The sequence below is a fragment of the Hordeum vulgare genome, chromosome 1H (genome assembly GCF_904849725.1).
Source record: "Hordeum vulgare subsp. vulgare chromosome 1H, MorexV3_pseudomolecules_assembly, whole genome shotgun sequence".
Lineage (NCBI taxonomy): Eukaryota > Viridiplantae > Streptophyta > Magnoliopsida > Poales > Poaceae > Hordeum > Hordeum vulgare.
In genome coordinates, this window is record NC_058518.1 from 115,810,057 (window position 1) to 115,832,930 (window position 22,874).

Sequence of the window (22,874 nt, forward strand, 5' to 3'; positions counted from 1 at the left end):
GTATTTGCTACTGAAAGTCAAGTGCTATTTGTTGTTTCATTAAGAATTGGGAGATCGCGGAACCGCTTCATGGTCAGGGGCTACATATGCAAGCGTGTGATGTTGTGAATATTCATATGATTGAAAATCTGTCACATTAACAATGAGAAACAACCAGAGAAGAGAGTTTGAAAGCGTCTCACAAGTTCATCATCGACATCATCCAGGAAGATCGGGTCACCACTTATCAGATATGGTTCCGGTTTACGGGTGAGATGAGCTTAAAAAAAGATTTACGGGTGAGATGCCCTAACTACATCCATATTTGACGAGGAAGAGAGTTATGTGCAAGAATACAATTTTTGAGTGGTCTTTAAGAAAAAGGCACCATAGTAATTTCATTTAGTCTTACATAATTTACACTGTTGATAGGGCAAAACCAGGGTTCGAACACCGTACCTCAGCACCGTGAGAAGAAAAGCATCTCATCTAACCAACCAAGACGGGCACCGACTTTATCAAAACCGTAGAAAACAATCCTTTAAACATATATAGATTTCTTTCCTACCTATTTAAGTCTTCCACAGGCGAGCGCTGTTGCCTCTCCCTCCTAGCGCCACCCATCCCGCTCCCACACCCCGCTGGCGGCAACGAATTCCAGCGAAAAACGAGACGAGGCCGGGTGGATGGCGGCGGAGCGGTGGCAGCAGCAACGGGTGGAGCAGAAGCTGCGGTGCACCAAGGAGCCGTACGTCGATGACGACGGCACCCACAGGATGTACGTATGCGCTCAAACCAAAAGGATCGATGCTTCTGCTTCGTGCTTGCTTGCTTCAATTTCACAGGATTTATTTCACTGACGGATTTTTTGTCTTCGCTTCTGCCGCTGTTTGTTCGGACGATTTGTGTCTCTTCAGAAAGAGCATGCGGTTCAGCACCTTGTCCGGCGGCGAGGTCCGCAAGTCCGCGGAGGCGCAGGTTTGGACTAGCCGGATCTACGGCGAGGACCGCAAGCCCATTCCCGGCGGTTTGCTCGACACGCGGATGGTATGCTACTGCTCTTTCCGCTGGTTGAGGCGTCTGTGTATGTATTTCTGTTGGTTCGTGCGATGAAGGGCATGCCACCTTTTGTGTCCGTGTATAATGTAGATGATGTTTTACTGATTGATCAATTCGTGGCATTTATGGTATAGGTTTAATTAGAGGGCCAGCTCATGTTATGACATTTCACGCAGTATTTCGCAGTAAAAGGCCGTCTTTTTTGAAATAAGTTAAATGAAATGTTCGTGCGATTTACCCTGAGAAATTTCAGGGAACTGCAAACAAAGTACTCCCTCCGTTCCTAAATATAAATCCTTTTAGAGATTTCAATAGTGACCACGTACGGATGTAAATAGACGTATTTTAGAGTGTAGATTCACTCATTTTGCTCCGTATGTAGTCCGTATTGGAGTTCCTGTGACTAATTGAACAATTCAGTGTTATATATGCTGCTTCCTGTGAAAGAATTCCACTGTCTTGTGTGTACAATTCATTGTCTTACTGATCAAAACGTGTGGTGTGGTGGTATGGTTGTAGTCTGAGGGCTGGACCCGTGTTATGACATCTCAGCAAGTTTTTGTCTTCCTTGTGAAAAAATAAGTTGATTAATGGAAGATTTCTGTGATGTATCGTGGCAAATTTCAGGGAGCTGCAAACAAGTTTGGGGAGTGTGCAACTTGCCACGGTTCATACACCGAGTGCCCAGGCCATTTCGGTTACATCAAGCTCGCACTTCCGGTTTTCAACGTCGGATTCTTCAACAGTATCGTCAATGTGTTGAAGTGCATATGCAAGGCAATCTTTTTTCCTCCCTTATATGTCTGATCATGTTAAAAAAATTCCTCTCCTTAACCGCTCCGCACGATACGATGCCTTTACAGCGCTGCAGCAGGGTCCTTCTTTCAGAGAAAGACCGCCAAGAGTTTCTGAAGAAGATGAGGAATCCGAGAGCAGAAGTACTGCACAAAAGCGCTATCCTGAGTAAAGTTAGGGACAAATGCAGGCCATGCCGTTGCCACTGGTGTGGATACATGAATGGCAAGCTTACTTTTAATGCTTGTTTTCTCTTTCTGATGTTTCTCATTACCTGAAAATTAGTACATAGTAATGAACACCTGACCTGACAGCTCTTACAACTTAGCCTTCTATTTTGGGTTGCATGTACAGGTATAACAAAGAAGGGGCCAAAGGACAGAGGAGGCTTGGCAATTGTTCATGACTGTAGCAAAACTCTGGATGGAACTACAGAAGAACTTCGGTCTGCTTTATCACACAAGAAAGAAAAACTATCATTTCCTTCTGTTCACCTGTTAGACCCTCAAACAGTCCTCGCTCTTTTCACAAGAATGACTGACGAGGTAGATGTCGTTTGTCATCTTACAGGAGTACTTGTTACTTTCAGTAGATTACCACAATTTATCAAACATAGGTTTGTTTGATTGGCTTTGTCATACTTCAGGACTGTGAACTGCTGAACCTTGGTGACAGATCTGAGAAACTTATCATTACAGAGATTGCAGTGCCACCTGTGCCCATCCGTCCTTCTGTTTTTGTTGGTGGTAGTACAATGAGGTTTGTTCTGTATAATAGTGTTTCAGCATAGCCATGTGCCACTGAAATGCCACTAATGTCTTTGCTTCTTGCAGCAATGAAGATAGTATTACTTGCATATTGAAGAATATTGTTGCTGCGAATCAAATCATTAAAGAGGCCCTTAATAAAGGCGAATCACCCGTGAATTGCTTTGTAAGATAACTCAGAGCTCTTCATTTGTTTTTCTGAACATTCTCTTATGAGCAATTTTATGAAGTGCAGTTCAGGATATAATGATTTATACAAGGTATGAGTTAAAAATAGATAAATTGTGGCAACAAATTGAATATTTTGAAGTGATAAGTTCGACTTATGACTTCCTATTGTTCTTCCTATATTGGCTGGTGGCTTGTGCATTATCAATATCACGATTCTAAGGATTCTGTAGTTATGATATTCAATTGATAAGTTATTCTACACATTCTTAATTAGATTATATAAACTCAGAAGTAATTTGATGTTGTATTTATGCTGCACAATTTGCATTGTGATCATTTTCAATCTGGTAGTACTTATATTCGATTAATCAAAGTGGCATTTCTGTTGAGATACTCGAGCTCAATTTTCTTCTTTGTTTCTTTGAAGAATTCCTGGCAAGACCTTCAACTCCAAGTTATTGAATATATCAATAGTGATGCCCCCTGTCTTTCTGATTCACAACATCGTGGTCTTATGCAAAGACTCAAAGGGAAGACGGGTCGATTTCGTGGGAACTTGTCTGGGAAACGTACTGAGTACACTGGGAGGACTGTCATATCTCCTGACCCAAATTTGAAAATAACAGAGGTACTTGTCCCTAGGTTATCGATTTCTTTATTTTCACTCTCCAATTGATTTTTCATGTCATACATCGAATTTCAGGTGGCTATTCCTGTTTTGATGGCTCGAGTCTTGACTTATCCAGAACGAGTTTCATATTATAACATAGAGAAGCTGCGTCAATGTATACGAAATGGACCAAATAAACATCCAGGGGCAAATTTTATAATACAACCTGATGGAACAAAGCTGTAAGTTGTATTTGTTTTTTTTTCTCGCAAAAAAATGTATTTGTTTTCTGAAATTCTGATTCTTTTCAACAAGCAGTTTTCATATTTTCCCCTGGACTACATTTAGGCACTTGAAGTACGCTGATAGAAGGATCGCCGCACGGGATTTGAATTATGGCTGTATAGTTGAAAGGCATTTAGAAGATGGAGACATTGTCCTCTTCAACAGACAACCAAGCTTGCATAGAATGTCAATTATGTCACACAGGGTACAAATTGCTCCATACCACACCATTACTTGCTGAACTAAATAATTTGTCTAACCTTTGATTACTTTTGTATTTAAATACAGGCAAGGATAATGCCCTGGAGAACATTAAGATTTAATGAGTCTGTTTGTAACCCTTATAATGCTGATTTTGATGGAGATGAGATGAATTTGCACGTCCCACAGACAGAGGAAGCTCGTACTGAAGCATTTATGCTTATGGGGGTAGTACTTGCTAACTCTTCTCTGCTACAGTTTAACATTTTTGTTATGCTTTTTGATGCACAAAACTAGTTTGGTAACAAATATTTATTTTTGCAGGTTCAGAATAATCTATGTACCCCTAAGAATGGGGAAATACTGGTTGCTTCCACGTAAGACTTTTTGACCTCGTCTTTTTTTGACCTCGTCTTTTCTAGTCACAAGGAAAGATACCTTCTATGACAGGTCTTATTTTACTCTCTTGTGTTCATATCTTGGTGATGCAATGGAAAATATCGATCTCCCAACACCAGCCTTAATTAAGGTAAGATTTTTCAGCTACTTTTCTGTGCCTGCATGTTATCCTCGATTTAATGTTTCTTGAAAATATATAATTGGTTCTGTAAAAAGTTGTGTTATTTGTGCTCCCACTGATGTCGTTAAGAGGAAATGCATGGTAAATTATCTAGAATGTTTGTGAAACACTAATATGGGAAATGAGACATCCTTGCTCGTGTGTTCTCTATGTATCATAGAACTAGTTTGGTCTATAAGACGAACTGCTAATACCTTTTTTATGCATAACAAAAGACAACAAACAAATATCAGTTTCATTTCCCTCTGTGAAATACTTTTTTTTCTTACGCACATTTGTCCATGTTAGTCTTCTTACTAAAATTTGTCCATGTTCTTGTTTTTAATTTGCAGCCTATTGAGCTTTGGACTGGCAAGCAATTATTCAGTGTGTTAGTACGTCCTAACGCGTGTACAAAGGTGTTTCTGAATCTTACCGTTGAAGAGAAAATTTACATGAAACTTAAAGAACGTGACAAAAAGGCGATTACAGTTTTGGAAGAGACAATGTGTCCGAATGATGGTTTTGTCTACTTCCGAAACAGTGAGCTTTTATGTGGGCAAGTTGGCAAGAAAACTTTGGGTGAGAAAACTAGTGATGACTTTGCTAGAAATGCCTTTAATGATCTTATTTTGATTTCTGATTTCATGATTCATTTCAAGAACCATTGCTTGGGGTTAGAAGGCTGAACTACTATTGTAGTTTTGTATGCATCTTCCTAATAAACTGTTCTGTTTGTACAGCAGTATTTTTCATTTTCATTATAATGCTTCGGATTGTTTTACATTCCTGAGTAATGAAAATTATTTATTTGATTTTAGAACGGTAGCATTTCATCTTGCCTCGTAAAATGAGCTATGCACGTCCTACCTGAGCAGCTTAAGAAGCGAACCTGTGATTAGTCCACCTTACTGTGCTCTACTTTTGTAGAAAGTTAGACGTAACTCTGCAATGATAATCTTTTGCCTATTACAAATTAAATCGGGAAATTCTATGCAAAGTTTAGGATGTAATTTGGGAAAGCTTAGGATGTGTCCTTGAATGTGTTTGATATATTCCAAGTTATCAGCTGTCTGAAACAAAGTATTGCATGATTGTATCTGAGCACCTATTTTATTATTTGTCTCCTGTATACAGGTCAATCTAGATTCTAGAACAATGTATACTGCGTTCTTTGAATATTTCCTTATTTTTAAGGATTTTGTTATTCAGCCATAACTCTTGACATGTTTTAGTCTCATGAATCACTCCATAAACTGCATATAATAAATGTGTGCCTTTTGTCATCCATTTTTGTAAAAATCACTGTTTACCTGTGCTAATATTTTAATTTTGATATTTCTTGACATATTTCGAAGCAAACAAAGTTTTATTTGATGTTTAATCTCCAGGTAATGGGAATAATGAGGGCATGTTCTCTGTTCTTATAAGAGATTATAATTCTCATGCTGCAGCGAGCTGTATGAATCGGTTGGCAAAGTTTAGGTGAGGCTTGTTTTATGATTTGTACAGTTCACGTTATCTTTCTTATTAATAATTTGGTGCCATATCGATAATTTGCTCCTGTGTGCTTGCTCAATTGGAGAATGAGAATGGAAGGACATCCTCTTTACTCCCTTTTAGCATTTAAACTTGTCTTCTTTCTTTTATTGAAAAGGAGGTTGAAACCCCTGACCTCTGTATTCAAAGATGTATGTAGCCATCTTTGTTAAATCATTTAACAGAATCTGACAGAACAAATACATGGATCAACACAAAACCATCTTCCTGACGTTTGATAATGTGACCTTGCACCAACATATACACCATCTAACCCGATGGCCTCGTCAAGCCGCTCCATGGTGAGCTGAGAGCACCAACCAGTCTAACAGATCTTTAACATGCATCACATGCACATATTTTAGAATTCGTCGCCGTCATCTTCCGCCGTCCCATCTTTAGGAGAGATAACGCATTGACGTTGCCAGGCCCAACTGCCATCCACTCCACCATGACGCGAGAGGAGGTCACCATCCTTCACGCGTCCATCCACATGTATCCATCGCGAGACTCCACTACGCCACGCCATCGAGACCCACCGTCGTCCATGTGGTAGATGCAACACGGCACCACCTGTTGGCCCCTCCAGCCAACATCTCCGTGAAGATGCATATAGCCACCGAAATGACGGTACAGGACCTCCAGCCGCCCCTCAACGATCCCTCCACGCGCCGCTGGCTGGTCAAGGGCCACACTGCGGGGATCAGATCCATGGCCACCAATAATCACTTGGGAGCACGCCGGAGACGACCCCCCTTGACCCTCCGTCCATGGACGGATGGACCGCCACCGCCATCCGACCAGGGGACTCCGCCCTGGCCGCCGCGCTCGGTGGTCCAGCGACAACCACCCGCCTCCCCGGAGAGGATCCCCCCGTCGGTGGCCCATGAGACCGCCGGGGATCAGATCCCCGCCGCCCCATCATGGGCGCCGTGTAAAACGTATGTTTGGGAAGCTGCTCGACACCCTAAACGGGGTGTGGCTATCTCATTATATAGAATTACCAAAGGGTACAATACAAGGTGTATACAAAGTCTATGTATATATACAATCTAACACCCTCCCTCAATCTTAACTATGGCCTGAAGTACAAAGCAAGTTAAGATTGCACCTACAGCCTACAAATTGTGGTTGTGGAAGAGGCTTTGTGAAGATGTCAGCAAGTTGATCTTTTGAGGAGATGAACTTGATACAGAGTAGCTTCTGTGCAACGCGTTCCCGAACAAAGTGATAGTCAACCTCGGTGTGTTTCGTCCGAGCATGGAACACCGGATTAGATGAAAGATATGTAGCACCGATGTTGTCACACCAAAGAACTGGAGGATGACCTGGAGAGACTCTCAACTCTCTTAATAAGGACTGTACCCATATGATCTCAGCAGTCGCATCAGCAACTGCCTTATATTCAGCTTCAGTACTGCTGCGAGATACTGTAGCTTTCTTGCGAGCATTCCAGGCGATCAAGTTAGGACCAAAGAATAATGTATAGCCCCCCGTGGATCGCCGGTCATCAGGACTACCAACCCAATCCGCATTTGAAAAAGTTGAGAGCTCACAAGACGGTGCAGGCTGAAGAAGCAAACCGTACGAGGCAGTGAGACAGATATAACGCAGAATACGCTTCACAGCTGACCAATGAGATGTCCTGGGTGCATGGAGATACTGACACACACGGTTGACTGCATAAGAGACATATGGTCTGGTGATAGTGAGATATTGCAGACCACCAACGAGACTACGGTACTCAGTAGCATCATCAGGTGAAAGAGGGTGTCCATCACGGGCAGACAGCCGATCAGTCGCAGACATCGGAGTGATAGCATGTTTGCATTTTAGCATTCCAGCACGACGCAACAAGTCCAAAGAATACTTCTTCTGAGTGAGAGTCAACCCAGCAGAAGACCATGAGACCTCCAAACTTAGGAAGTAGTGCAGAGCACCTAAGTCCTTGACAGCAAAATCACCACTCAATGCAGTCACAAGGCAATCAGCAACAGCATCTGAGGAACTCACAAGGATGATATCATCAACATAAACCAGTAGATACATCGTAACCTCAGGACGCTGAAGGAGAAACATGGACGTGTCAGCAGTGGAGGGAATAAACCCAAGAGCCCGAAGAACAGAGCCGAGGCGTGCATGCCACGCACGAGGAGCCTGTTTAAGTCCATAAAGTGCCTTAACAAGACGACAAAGATGATGAGGACGTGCAGGATCAACGAACCCCGGTGGCTGACGCATATAAACCTCCTCCTCCAGGATTCCATGTAGGAAAGCGTTCTGCACATCGAGCTGACGAAGGAACCATCCTCGAGTAACAACAAGAGACAGTAGCAAACGAATGGTAGTAGGCTTGATAACTGGACTGATCATGTCTTCATAATCAAGACAATACCTCTGTTTGAAGCCCTTGGCAACTAGTCGTGCCTTGTAGCGTTCAATAGAACCGTCAGCATGTCTCTTGACTTTAAAAACCCACTTGGAATCAATGACGTTGACGCCAGATACATGAGGAACAAGTTGCCATGTGTCATTCTTCAGTAAAGCCTGAAACTCTTGTTCCATAGGAGCACGCCAGTGAGGAATGCCCAGTGCAGCCTCAAAATGACGAGGCTCGGCAGTGGGATTAGCAGCAGCATGAGCCATGCAGCAGTCCTGTCTTTGCGTTGCTTCAGACAAAAAATACCAGATTGGATGCGTGTTCGAGGACGAAGGGCAATCGCGGCAGGCTGTGCTGGCAACTCCGAGCTTGGCGCAGGCGACAGAGGCGAAGCCAAGTCACCCGGCGAGCTTGCGCTAGACTTCCCTGGCGTCGGGGAGGCAGGCGCCGTAAGGCCCGGTGAGTCCGGCCCATTGGGAGCCGAGGCGGGGTCTGTCGGTGCAGGTGAACCGGCCTCTAGGCCGAGCGAGATGGCAACCGGCCAAGGCGAAGCGACCACCAGGCCGGGCGAGACCGGCGCCGGGTCGGGCGAGACCGGCGCCCACGGGGCAGCTGCGGGTGCAGCCTCCACGGGCATATCAGCAGCGGACTGACGGGCGCCACCCGTCATGCATGGCCCATGCACGGGATCGACGTCCCGATCCTGAGCTTCATCCATCGCCTGTTCATCGAGGAGCTCAAGGTGAGCACCGCATCCAATACCTGCAGCATGATTAGGAAGCAATACAGGAGCATTTGCAGCATCCACAAATTGATCAGGCGAAGGTATGACTGAGTGGACAGGTGGCGTAGGAGTGGTAGAGTCGTTCGAAAGTGCATGAAAGGGGAACACATTCTCATCTAACACAACGTCACGAGAAATGTAGACGCGATTGGTGGGAACATGTAGGCACTTGTACCCTTTGTGAAGGGAACTATACCCAAGGAAAACACACTTTTTAGACCGAAACTCTAGCTTACGCTTGTTATATGGACGCAGGTGAGGCCAACATGCACACCCAAACACTTTGAGGAATGTGTAGTCTGGGGTTTCATTGAGCAAGAGTTCAAGCGGGGTTTTCATTTTCAGAAGTCGTGAGGGAAGCCTATTTATCAAAAAATAGGCGGTGGAAAAAGCACTACTCCAGAACTGAAACGGAACGGAGGCATGAGCTAGCAAGGTAAGGCCAGTTTCTACAAGATGATGATGCTTACGTTCAGCGGTGCCATTCTACTGATGTGTATGAGGACAAGACACACGGTGCGAAATCCCAAGTTTGTTAAAAAACGAATTGAGGTTGTGATATTCAACCCCCCAGTCGGATTGAACATGAATAATTTTCTGCTTAAGGAGACGCTCAACGTGTGCTTGAAACTGAATGAAAACATCGAACACATCAGACTTTCACTTAATAAGATACAGCCAAGTAAACCGACTATAAGCATCAATAAAGCTGACATAATAATTGTGGCCACTAACAGACGTTTGGGCATGACCCCATACATCAGAAAACACAAGTTCAAGAGGATGTTTCACAACACGACTAGACTCTGAAAACGGAAGTTGGTGACTCTTGCCCCGCTGACAGGCATCACAGATAGTTTCAGTAGTTTTATTGGACACAACTCGTAGTTCACGACGATGCAACACATGACAAACTATAGGAGCAGCAGGGTGACCAAGGCGTGCATGCCAGTGCGTAGGCGACACACAAACACCGCTGAACGCCTGGGGAGAAAACTGCGTAGAAGGTGTGGGCGGCACGTCAAGTGCATACAGGCCATGGCGAAGACGACCGCTAAGCAGAACGGACCTCGTGTCCCGATCCTTGATAAAGAAACGAAAAGGATGAAACTCAGCAAGGACATTATTATCATCAGTAAGTTGAGGAATAGACAACAAACTACGCGTAGCAGAGGGAACTCGAAGGACATTGGAAAGATGCAGTTTTCGAAAATTGTGTGCAAGAAGTGAGGCCTGACCAACATGGGATATGCACATACCTGCTCCATTGGCGGTGTGCACCTGATATTGACCACGATATGGTTCCTGAGTGGAGAGCTTGCCCATCTCGCTGGTGAGGTGGTTTGTAGCTCCCGTGTCCATATACCACGTAGGATCAATGGAGTAGGACGGAGTGCGCCCATGCTCATGACTCGTCACCGCAGCGGCAGCCTGCTTATCATTCCCTTTGCCATTGTTGCCCAGGCCAAGGAAATCCTGCTTGAAGCGTCTATGACAGCGGGAGGCAATATGGCGCTCAATGCCACACAGCTAGCAAGCCTGCCGAGCACGGCAGCAGGGGCAACAAGCAAGTGGGTGACTACCGCTGGTAATGGATGGCGCGGCGCCCCGCGGAGCCTACTGAGGTGAAGCCGCCGCTTTCCCACCAAACGACGACGGCTTCTGGGATTTGCCGCGGGTCGCGGCGTTGGCAGAGACGAAGCTCGGGGAGGCACGGCGCGCCTTGATGCGCTGTTCACGGCCAAGGAGGCGCGCATAGAGCTCACGTGGCGGAAGTGGCGCATCACGACCATGGACGTTCTCGATGAGATTGTCGTAGTCATCATCAAGGCCATTGAGGACATGAGTGGTGAAGTCTTCATCCCCAAGCGGCTGACCGACCGAGGCCAACGTGTCGGCGAGACCTGTCATCTTGTTGAAGTAGTCCGTGATGCTGAGGCCAACAAGCTTGGTCTCCCCCAACTCGGTGCGTATAGAGTGAGCACGCGCCTGAGATTGAGAGGCGAAGCTGCTGTGAAGCGCTGTCCAGGCATCCCGAGACGTCACAGCAAAGATGACCAGCGAGGACTGAATGGCGGAGACGATTGCCTGATCTTGGGCCACCCACACGTGATATGCCGGATGATACAGCGGTGGGCACGGGATGGAGCCATCAACATACCCTCCAAGTAGCGGCTTCGGAGAAGAGACAGCACCCGAGCACGCCACGACAGGTAATTGTCCGGCGTGAGCTTCACCGGAAGGAGGTGCGAGAAGTAGAACGACGACGGTGTTGCAGCCGGATCAGCGTGAGCATGTGTCGGCGGCGCGTAGAGGCCCATTGATGGATCCATATCTAGGTGTGGGGCGACCGCCAGAGGTGCGCCACAGCCAGGCACGTACGGCGACGGCGGGTAGGCGCCATGAGGAGCGGTAGCTGGGGCATCACCGGTAGATGCGAGCGGGGCCCCAGGCGGCATAGTAGGCGCAGCCCCGTGGGGCAGCGGAGGCGGCGGTGCCGCATAGGGTTGAGGGCGCGACAGCGCCGCGTAGTGTTGCAAGGGCGACGCGGCGTAGGAAGGCACCGGCCAGGCGGACGGCGGCGGTGGCATGGTGCCATAGGCTGAAGTAGGGGCACCATACCACGGAGCACCGTAGGCCGACGCTGAGACGTCATACGGGTGTGACACGCCGTAGATCGGTGCAGGAGAGGCGCCATACACGGGTGCAGGACCGTAGTAGGGCGGCGGCGCGGTGGTGTTGGTCGAGGGCGACGGACCGCCGGAGGAGATCGGCGGAGGCAGATCGCCCGGCGCTCCCGATCCAATCGGGGAGCCAGGAGGGACGCCGCCAGGAGACTGGGCTTGCCACCAGGCCGCGGCAAGAGGCCGAGAGGCAAGGAAAGACGACGAGGGGGCGACGGCAAAAACCGGTGGATGCGCGCGACGGCGGCGATGGGGGCAGCGGAAGACATCGTAACCCTAAACTGATACCATGTAAAACATATGTTTGGAAAACTGCTCGACACCCTAAACGGGGTGTGGCTATCTCATTATATAGAAGTACCAAAGGGTACAATATAAGATGCATACAATGTCTAGTATATATACAGTCTAACACGCCGTGTGGCCTTGTTCGGCGGCAGCCTCCGGGAGCCCGGAGGAACGAGAGATCGGGAGGAGGGTGGCGGTGGCCGGCTAGGGTCGCGGGAAGAGGAGGGTCTTGGAGGAAGAGGAGAATGGGACTAGGGCTGCGGCGGCCATCTAGGTTTCTATAAACTTGTCTATCCATCTTGTATCTCTCATTTAGGTTTCAGAGATCATGCTTGGTGAAAACTTTGCCTAAATTATTCATATATCTGTCTATCTCATTGGATTTTGTCAGGCTCTGAATTTAGTTTCTCACTTGCGTGATGGTGCCAAATTGTTGTGTGAAATTAGTACATGATTTTTTTCCCCGCTAAAACAAGTGCATGAAATATTGTTCTGACCCATGTTGCATACTTTTCACCTGCAGTGCAAGATTTATAGGGAATCATGGTTTCTCAATTGGTGTGGATGATGTCCAACCTGGAGGAAGTTTAAATCAGAAAAAGAAAATAACAATAGATGAAGGGTATGAAAAATGCCATGAGCTTATTGCCCTATATTCCAAAGGTGACCTCATACCGCAACCTGGTTGCAACAGAGCTCAAACACTGGAGTCTCAGATATCTTGTGTTCTAAATAAGTTAAGAGAAACGGCCGGAGATGTAAGTTAACCAATTACCTTGTGAATTATCTCTAATCTGAATCTGATCCTTCTTGTTGTATTGCATATAGCATACAAGTTCAAAAAATAGTGTCAGTGAAGGATGACTGCCTGTCAGACCCTGAAGGTCGAGGAACGAATACAGAGTAGATTCAGAGGTGCTTCGAGGGGATTTCAGAGGCAAATTGCCGAGAATAGTTTACATCCAGAGGCACCTAAGCCAGCCAGGAACACTGGCGGCGCAAAGGGGGAAACCCTAACAACAAGATAAGAGCTCCACGAGCTAGGATCCATGGCTTTATAGCCTTACAAAGTGCGGTAAAAACTAAAGGAAGGCAGTAAGAAAGGTGGCCGGCGCTCCTCGCAGGTGCCGGAAAGGCTACAGCGACGCATGAATGAAGTGGAGCCATCGGATCGGAGATCAACGCCGCCTGTTACATCTGGCACAAACGAAGCGGTACGGGAGCTTCTGAGGCGTTGGATGGTTGCTGAAGCTTGGCGCCCTCTTTCAAATTTGAATGGCTGCTTCTTCTTCTTCGTTGGGTCCTGACACTGCCTTTTAGTCTTATACTCCCTTCGTCTCAAAATAAGTGTTGCGGATCTAGTACTAAATTAATACTAATTTTGTACTAGATCAGCGACACTTTTTTTTTGAGACAGAGGGAGTTTTTTTTGACAATTATCAGTTTATCACAACCTTTTCACACGCCAGACCTCCTGAAATTCATACCTCCCTTTTTATGCGAAAACCTCCTTGTTCTCTGTTTCTCTGTTTTTATCAGCTAGACAGTTTTGTTTTCCCTTGCTTGCTTTTTACTAGCATTTATGTTAGGTTGCAGTCACTTGGGTGGCTTTGTGTACTTGTCTCCTTATTTGGCGGTTTCTCTAATACAACGTAACACACTTTAGGTGCGTTTTAGAGATAAATCATCACAACTATGCAGTGTTACTGAGTTAAATTCTCTTGTATGGATGTTCTCATCACCAGCCTAATTTTAAGTGAGGTTTTAGTGAAAAAATATGATGGATGTATTGATTCAGTCTAGTGACTAATCCAGTATGTCCATTTTGACTTCACCATATTTGTGTATCGAATGACTTGAGTTGGAACTTATTTTTCAGGATTGTATGAGTACGCTTCACTGGAGGAACAGCCCATTGATTATGTCTCAGTGTGGATCTAAAGGTTCTCCAATCAATATTAGTCAGATGGTTGTATGTGTTGGACAACAATCAGTTGGAGGACGCCGTGCCCCAAACGGTTTTATAGATCGAACACTTCCCCACTTTCCTATTAATTCAAAGACCCCTGCGGTAAGAACAGGTCTTAAAAACACGATTTGCTCAGGCAACCATTTCTTGTGTTGGCTCTCCCTAATTCTGTTCCAATAAAAGAAGTTCGGCAAACGTTATGAACATACTGAAACCACACACTGCCATCTTATGATGTTTTTGTAACTTCCAAGTGAGCCTCCTTAATTGATATCAGCTCCTTTTTATATGCCATATACTACGGCACCTAAAACTCTGCTGAATAGTGAGGCAAAACTTTGCTTGTTGAGGATGGTGGATATCTTGTAGAACGGGGACTTTCAGGTCAAGATTAGCTCTGTACCAACAGTAAGATGCATAAATTTAAATATCCCATTAACTTTGAGGATGGCTTGTACGGCGTGTACATTGGATGATATATTTTCAAACGTTGTGTTCTCTCGATGATATTTATGAATGTTGCCATTTGTTTTGCCGTAGTGGTAGTATTTTCCATACGCTATTGCATGATAGGACATTTGTAGTCTGAATTATTCTACATGTATATTTATCTTTGTTGCAGAAACTTTTTATCTTCTAACTGCCATTTTATTCGTATCAGTGCATGAAATCAGCATATTTTTACAATGCAAATGTATGTTGTCTTAGGGTAAGTTATTATTTTGTCATTCATTGGCAGGCGAAAGGTTTTGTTGCTAATTCCTTCTATACCGGTTTGACTCCTACCGAGTTTTTCTTCCATACGATGGGTGGACGAGAAGGTCTTGTTGACACAGCGGTATGTCTAAACTTAGACCATCTTTTGGTTGCATACTTGCATTTATCCAAATTTGTACTATATCTCAGCTTCTTTTGTTATGGATGCTAAATTTGTACTTTGCTGTGTATTATGCTACCCAGTTCAATCAATGGGTGTTTCCTTACCATTAGTTTCCTCTATGACTGGTCTGTAATCTAGTTTTTCTAATTGAGCCAGCCTAGCAGCTTGGTTTATGGAAGTTAAACAAGACCAGAGCATAACCTTTCAGCATACTAGTTGTTTCGTTGAGGAGGTCTGGCAGGGATTAAGAGGGATTAGCAGGGAAGATAGCTCAATTCCCTGCCAATCATTCTTAATCCATGTCAATCCCTGCCAAACCAAACAAGGCCTAAAGGGAAAGGGCAATCCCAGGTTTCCAGCCCCCTCAAAAGGCAAGGTGGAGCTAAGAAAATAAAACATCAAAGTACTGACACCTAGAGTAGCATATGCATCAACACTTTGTTTTCGATATCTGAGCAACCTACCAACTACAAGATGTGCGAGAGCGGAAAGTGTCTTACCTCGTTGGAGGGACACTGGTAGGACTAGGGTTCCTACCGGGCCTCCGACGTAGGTTGTACGGGCAGGGAGGAGGGGAGCGATGGCTGGAGCGGGCGCGCCGACGAGATGGCGCCGTCGCGGCTAGGGTTAGGCGCGGCGGAGGCTAGGGTTCCGGCTCCTTGGAGAGCCGGGCAACAGAAGATAATATCTTTATTGCTTAATCCCAATTGATGTCTTACAACTAGTATTTATAACTCGAGCCTAAGATAACTTTCCTAAAGTAATTTACCTAAGATAACTTGCGGGCCAAGCCGCTAATATTAACGCCCAATGGGCCTACGCCGGCCATAGGCCAAGCCGGTCATAACATCTCTCCCCGCCTGCACAAACAGCTCGTCCTCGAGCTGAAAGTTTGGATAGTGTTGGCGGAATTCCTCACGCTGCTCCCACGTAGCCTCCTCCTCCGAAAGACCCGTCCACTGAACGAGGAGGAACCACACGCCACGTCGAAGCTGTGCCTGCAACACCTTGGCTGGTTTCGGAAGAATGCGACCATCGGCGATTGGGGGAAGCGCCGGAAGGGCCGCCGGTGTCTCGCCACGGAATGGCTTGAGTAGCCCCACATGGAAGACGTCGTGGATACGAGCGTGGTCTGGCAGCTGAAGACGATAGGCCACCTTCCCAATGCGCTCCACGATAGGGAAGGGTCCAGCGTAGCGAGGGCCGAGCTTGCGCTTCACGCGCGGGTCGAGTGACTGCGTAGAGCGGTGGAGAAGACGCAGCCACACCCAATCACCCACGGCGAATTCCGCCTCGCGATGGTGATTGTCGTAGTAGTGCTTGGCCAGCTGCTGGGCCTGAAGGAGACGCTAACGGACCTCAGCAAGCATCTCGTCACGGGTGCGGATAAGGTCACCCGCAATCTCTGTCCGAGCCGTCGCCGGGTCCACCGGAAGTATAGGCGGGGGCGGACGACCATATACCACCTCAAATGGCGTGGCACGAAGGGCGGAGTGATAGGAGGTGTTGTAGCAGTACTCCGCCCAAGAGAGCCAGTCCACCCAAGCTCGAGGCCGATCACCTGTCACACAACGCAAATACATGGCAATGACCTTGTTAACCACCTCGGACTGACCGTCCGTCTGAGGATGAAATGCCGTACTCAGGCGAAGCTGGACGCCCGCCATCCTGAAGAGGTCGCGCCAGACATGGCCCGTGAACACCGGGTCCCGATCACTGACGATCGAAGCTGGAAACCCGTGTAAGCGAACGATGCCGTCGAAGAAGGCCCGGGCCACGGACGCCGCCGTGTACGGATGACCGAGCGCGATGAAATGGGCATACTTAGAAAAGCGGTCGACCACCGTAAGGATGACCGACTTGCCGCCCACCTTGGGAAGGCCCTCGATGAAGTCCATGGAAATATCCGCCCAAACCTGAGACGACACCTCCAAGGGCTGAAGTAACCCAGCCGGTCTCAGGGTCTCCGTCTTGTTGCGCTGGCATGTCTGGCAAGACCGAACCCAGTCGCGGACGAGTGCGCGATCGCCGGGGATGTAGAAGTCAGCGCGAAGACGATGGAGGGTTTTCTGCACACCCTCATGACCTGTCGAGTGGGCGAGCTGGAGCACCTGGTGACGGAGATCATCATGCGCCGGAACAAAGATCCGGCGCCCATGGAGAAGCAGTCCATCAGTGAAGCGCCAGGGCTCCTCAAGGTCACCGGCCGTGAGCTGCTGCTGGAGAAGAACGGCGTCGTTGGCTGTTGCAGTTGCGCGGCGGATGTCAGCGAAGAGGCCGAACGTCGGCCCGGATCGGATGCACAGGGACACCCCAGCGACCTCGTCGGTGGAAGGAGCGAGATCAGAGTCGCGACGGGACAGCGCGTCGGCCACGGTGTTAAGGCGGCCCGGACGATACTCGACGGAGAAGTCGAAGCCGAAGAGCTTGCTGATCCACTGGTGCCGCGGCACAGTCGACAGTCGTTGGTCCAGTAAGAACTTCAAGCTGTAATGGTCCGTACGGATGTGGAACACCCGTCCCCACAAGTACGGCCGCCAATGGCGCACGGCCTGCACCAGGCCAATGAGCTCCCGCTCGTACGCCGCCAGCTTAAGATGGCGCGGAGCAAAAGGCCGGCTGAAGAAAGCAATGGGCCCCTCGCCCTGATGAAGCACGGCGCCGAAGCCCACGCCCGACGCGTCACAGTCCACCACGAACGGGCGGTCGAAGTCGGGCATCTGGAGGACGGGACCCGTTGTGAGGGCCCCTTTGAGGGCCTCGAATGCCGCTGTCGCCTTGTCGTCCCAGGCGAAAGCATCGCGGCGGAGCAGCCGCGTGAGAGGTGCCGCGATGAGCCCGAACTCCCGAATAAATTTCCGGTAGTATCCTGCGAGGCCGAGGAACCCGCGGAGAGCCCGCGGCGAGTGAGGCGTCGGCCAGGCGGAGACAGCTGCCACCTTGTCGGCGTCCATAGCCACCCCGTCGGCCGAGATGACATGGCCGAGGTAGGCAACAGTAGGTGTCCCGAACGAGCACTTCGAGCGCTTGAGGTGGAGGTCGTGCGCCCGAAGCTCGTTGAAGAAGATGGCGACATGCTGGAGGTGCTCGGCCCAGGTGGCGCTGAAGATAAGAATATCATCAAAGAAAACAAGCACAAACCGCCGTAAGTAGGGTCGCAGAATGTCATTCATCAGGGCCTGGAAGGTCGCCGGGGCATTGGCGAGGCCGAAAGGCATCACCAAGAACTCGAAGTGGCCATGGTGGGTGCGAAACGCCGTCTTGGCGATGTCGTTCGGATGCATGCGCACCTGGTGATAGCCCGACCGGAGATCGAGTTTGGTGAAGAAGCGCGCCCCATGAAGCTCATCCAAGAGCTCGTCGACCACCGGTATCGGAAACTTGTCCTTGAGTGTGAGCGCGTTTAGGCTGCGGTAGTCGATGCAAAAACGCCACGTGCCATCTGTCTTGCGGACGAGAAGGACCGGCGCGGAGAAGGGTGACGTCGAGATCCGGATGATGCCCGTTGCGAGCATAAGGGCACACTGTCTCTCCAACTCATCCTTCTGCAGCTGAGGGTAGCGGTAAGGTCACACCGCCACGGGAGTGGAGCCCGGAGCAAGGTGAATGCGATGGTCGTATACCCGAGCAGGTGGGAGTCCCCGCGGCTCGTCGAAGAGGGCGCTATGTTGCTGCAGAAGGGGATCCAGCAGAGGGTGCTCGGTCTCGGAGGAGGCGGCGGCTAGCTGAAGATGTGGCACGGCGGGCGAAGCGCCCCCAATGCCGTCCCACCGAATTTGGCGTCCCAGCCGCCAGAATGTCATCGTGAGGGCGTCGAAGTCCCACACGATGGCCCCGAGGGTCCGGAGAAAGTCCACACCGAGGATGAAGTCGAAACAGCCGAGGTCGATGCCGGCACAGGTAATGGAAAAGTGCTCGCCCCCGATGGTGATGGGAACGTCGCGGGCGAGTCCATGACACTGGAGGCGGTCACCGTTGGCCACCGTGATCCGAAGGCGCTCCCCGCCCGTGGTCGGAATAGCTAGACGACGCATGGTTGCCTCGGGCAGGAAGTTATGAGTGGAGCCCGTATCCAGCAGGGCCACCAGCTGCTCGCCATGGATCGTCACGGGCAGCAACATGGTCCGCTCATGACGGATGCCGGCGAGGGCGTGGAGAGAGACGACGCAGGCCGTCGCCGTAGAATCTGCGGCCGTGTCTGGTGCGTCGTTCGTCTCGTCCGCCTCGGTGTAGTCGACCGTCTCCAAGTAGAAGAGGTGGGGGCAGACATGTGTCGGCGTGTAGGGCTCATCGCAGTTAAAGCAGAGACCCTGACGTCGACGCTCCTGCTGCTCGGCCGGAGACAACCTGCGGAAGGTCCGTGTGGCGGCCGGAGGTGCGGCCGTTGCGGCTGGCGGAGGCCGGCCCGGTGCGGGAAGGGTCGGCGCGGGTCGACTGAGCTGGCGGCCGCCCCGTCCGGGCGGTTGCTGCAGTGCCTGGGCCCGCTGTTCGAAGGCCCGGGCATAGTACATGGCGGACTGAAGGTCGGGGGGTTCCCGGAGCTCGACATCCACGCGAATATGGTCCGGTAGGCCACCCACAAAGAGCTCAGCGCGCTGAGACGCGGATATGCCTGGCGCGTGGCATGCCAGGGCTTGGAATCGGTCGGCGTAGTCCTGGACCGTTGAGGTAAACGGTAAGCGGCCGAGGGCTGCCACGGATGGGGGGGCCAAACCGGAGAAGGCAGAGCTCGCGAAATCGGTCCCACGGTGGCATGCCGCCCTCGTCCTGCTCGAGGGCGTAGTACCAAGTCTGGGCAGTACCACGGAGATGATAGGACGTGAGCCAGGTGCGATCCGACGCGAGCGTCCGCTGCCCCCGAAAGAACTGCTCGCACTGGTTGAGCCAGTTGAGGGGGTCTTCCGCGCCGTCGTAAGTGGTGAAGTTCTGCTTAGCGAACCGAGGAGATGTCGGCCCGCCGTGTCCGGGAGCCGCGGATGTCGGTGGCGGCGCGTATGCCGGGTCGGGAAACTCCGGGCCATAGGGCGCCGAGCTGGAGGACCGCTCGAACGGCAGAGAGGGCGCCGGGTGTTCCGGTGCCGGGGTATAGATCGGACCCGAAGATGATCCGGCTGCCCACGCGGGGATCGGCGATGGCGAGGACGGGAACTGCACCTGGTGCAGGGGGCGACCGGTGGTTCGGGGCGCTGGCGGTGCTTCTGTCGATGGCGGCGGCGGCTGCTGGTGCGGCGCCGGAGCCTGCGCCGTGGTGGCCGGTAGCGACTGGTGGGGCAGCCCCCCCCGCGGCGCGGTGGTGGCCGGCCACACCGGCCAGGGAGTGCCCGCGGCGTGGTAGTGCTGCAGCAGCAGCTGTGGCGGCGGCGGCGGCGCCCCTCCGTGGAGCGGCTGGAAGGCCGGGGTGGCCCACGGCAGCGACGGCGGCCCGTAGGTAGTGGGGGCGACGCTCGGCGGCGGGGGTGGGGTCCCAGCGAGGTAGAGGCTGATGCCTCGGACCACTTGGACAAGCTCCCGCAGGGTGCCCGACATCGCCTCGGGCGAGAGTATGGGGAGCGGCTCCTCCGCGGTGATGATCGGTACTGGCGAGGGAGCGGTCCCGGACGTGAGCGGCAGCGGCGGCGGGGCGGTAGTGGTGGTTTGCGGCAGTGGGGCGGTGGTGGTGTTGAGCGGCGGCGGTGGTGGAGGGAGCGACATGATCAGCCTGGAATCTCTGGATACCAAATTGGTAGGACTAGGGTTCCTACCGGGCCTCCGACGTAGGTTGTACGGGCAGGGAGGAGGGGAGCGAGGGCTGGAGCGGGCGCGCCGGCGAGATGGCGCCGTCGCGGCTAGGGTTAGGCGCGGCGGAGGCTAGGGTTCCGGCTCCTTGGAGAGCCGGGCAACAAAAGATAATATCTTTATTGCTTAATCCCAATTGATGTCTTACAACTAGTATTTATAACTCGAGCCTAAGATAACTTTCCTAAAGTAATTTACCTAAGATAACTTGCGGGCCAAGCCGCTAATATTAACGCCCAATGGGCCTACGCCGGCCATAGGCCAAGCCGGTCATAACAGACACCGTACGTGTTATATACAGGGGCGCACCTCCCTGATGTGCATACAGTTGGTAGAGATTACATCTTGAGGAGAAAGTTAAGGAGGAGATAGAGATAGAGTTTAAGTTACATGGGATAAGAGATATCTCCTAACTACCTACCTACATGCGCAAGTAAATAAGTAATCTCCATCATGTTACAACCCTGCTGCATACGTACGGCTATGTCATGTTTAACACAAGAGACTTCAGCAACTACTCCCTCTGTAAAGAAATATAAGAGCATTTAGATCACTAAGATCACTACTTCAGTGATCTAAATGCTCTTATATTTCTTTACAGAGGGAGTACTTGTTAGCTACTAGCCTACTATAGACTACCAATGTGAAATTATGATACTGTACCAATTCGAGGGCCTATTTACAGACATGGATGAACTACAACATGTTTTATTTTGTACTAACTTGGTGTGGATCCACTATGACATGTCTTATTTTGTCTTGAGGTGTAAACGGTTAGGCATTGCCAGTTGACTCCATGTGCCTACTGGATATTCCGAATCAGTTTTGGATTTGTTTTTAGTAGGTATCTGATATATGGTTGTTCCTTTCGTTTGAATTTGTAATCATAGGTCAAAACAGCAGAAACTGGATATATGTCCCGAAGATCTGTCAGTTTTCTATGATCAGACTGTCCGTAACGCTAGCGGCGGTATTGTTCAGTTTGTCTATGGAGACGATGGCATGGATCCTGTAAAGATGGAAGGAAAAGGTGGCCGTCCCTTAAATTTGGATCAATTGTATAGGAAAGTCATGGTTAGTTTGACATACATGAATACTTTCTTATGTTAATGAGGTAAGGGTTCCTTGTGCATTGACCATTGATCGTTGACGATTTAACTTTGTAGGCTACATGTCCGCAACGGGGAGATGACACGTTATCTCCAGAGTTAATCTTACAAATGTTTAATGATAAGCTCTCCGAACAAGATGCCTCATCTGGTGGTTGTAGCGATAAGTTCAAAGAGATGTTAACAAAATTCTTTGAGGACCGTATCAAAATTCTTAGAAGCACAAGGAGAGCGCTTCAACTAGATGAAGATCGTGTGGGAAAGAGGGACTCTAGCATTGAAGAACGCATTGCTGCTGATATTTCTGGCGTATCCGCGAAACAACTGCAGGTGTGTATAAATCTTGCATGTACTAAATCATCATTGCTTTACCAAACTACTGTAATCGTAGGCACATCGCATAAGATTGTGTATCTGCAAGATGAAATGACCAATTTCGTGCAGTAAAATGTTCCATCAAGTAGATTGTTGTGGTAACGGTATATTGTTGTGGTTATTAAGTGACTGCATTTCTAAAAACATCAAAGCCCTAAGAAAGTCAGCCTGTGGGTAGAAACAGTGGCATTCTTGTGATGAACAATTTAAATTAACTGGGGGTACAAGGATTTTTTATCAGTTTGTTTATGTATTTTGTTCTTATGTGGTTCTGCTATATGATTATTATGTCCTTTTTCCTACCACAGGTTTTCTTGGACACTTGCTTATCTCGTTATCACTCAAAAATAATCGAAGCAGGAGCATCAATTGGGGCAATTGGGGCGCAGAGTATTGGAGAGCCTGGGACCCAAATGACATTAAAAACCTTCCATTTTGCAGGAGTAGCTAGCATGAGTATCCTTCCTTTACTTTGTATTTAAGGAAAATGGTATTATTATTGTGGCATGTTAACGATGCGCAAGTAGAACATTTACTTTATTTTCTGAAACTTATCATTAGGGGGCTACTATGATTTATATTATCTAATGAGTTGAAAAAAACTTTCAATAATAGTTACAAAGTTCTATGGTTACTATTGATATGATAGGGTTCTATGGCATACA

General features: G+C 49.2%; 1 pseudogene; it reads left to right on the top strand.

The window, feature by feature from the left end:
• The first annotated feature begins 580 nt into the window (after positions 1-580).
• LOC123426683 overlaps positions 581-22,874 on the top strand; it is a 32,543-nt pseudogene continuing 10,249 nt past the window's right edge.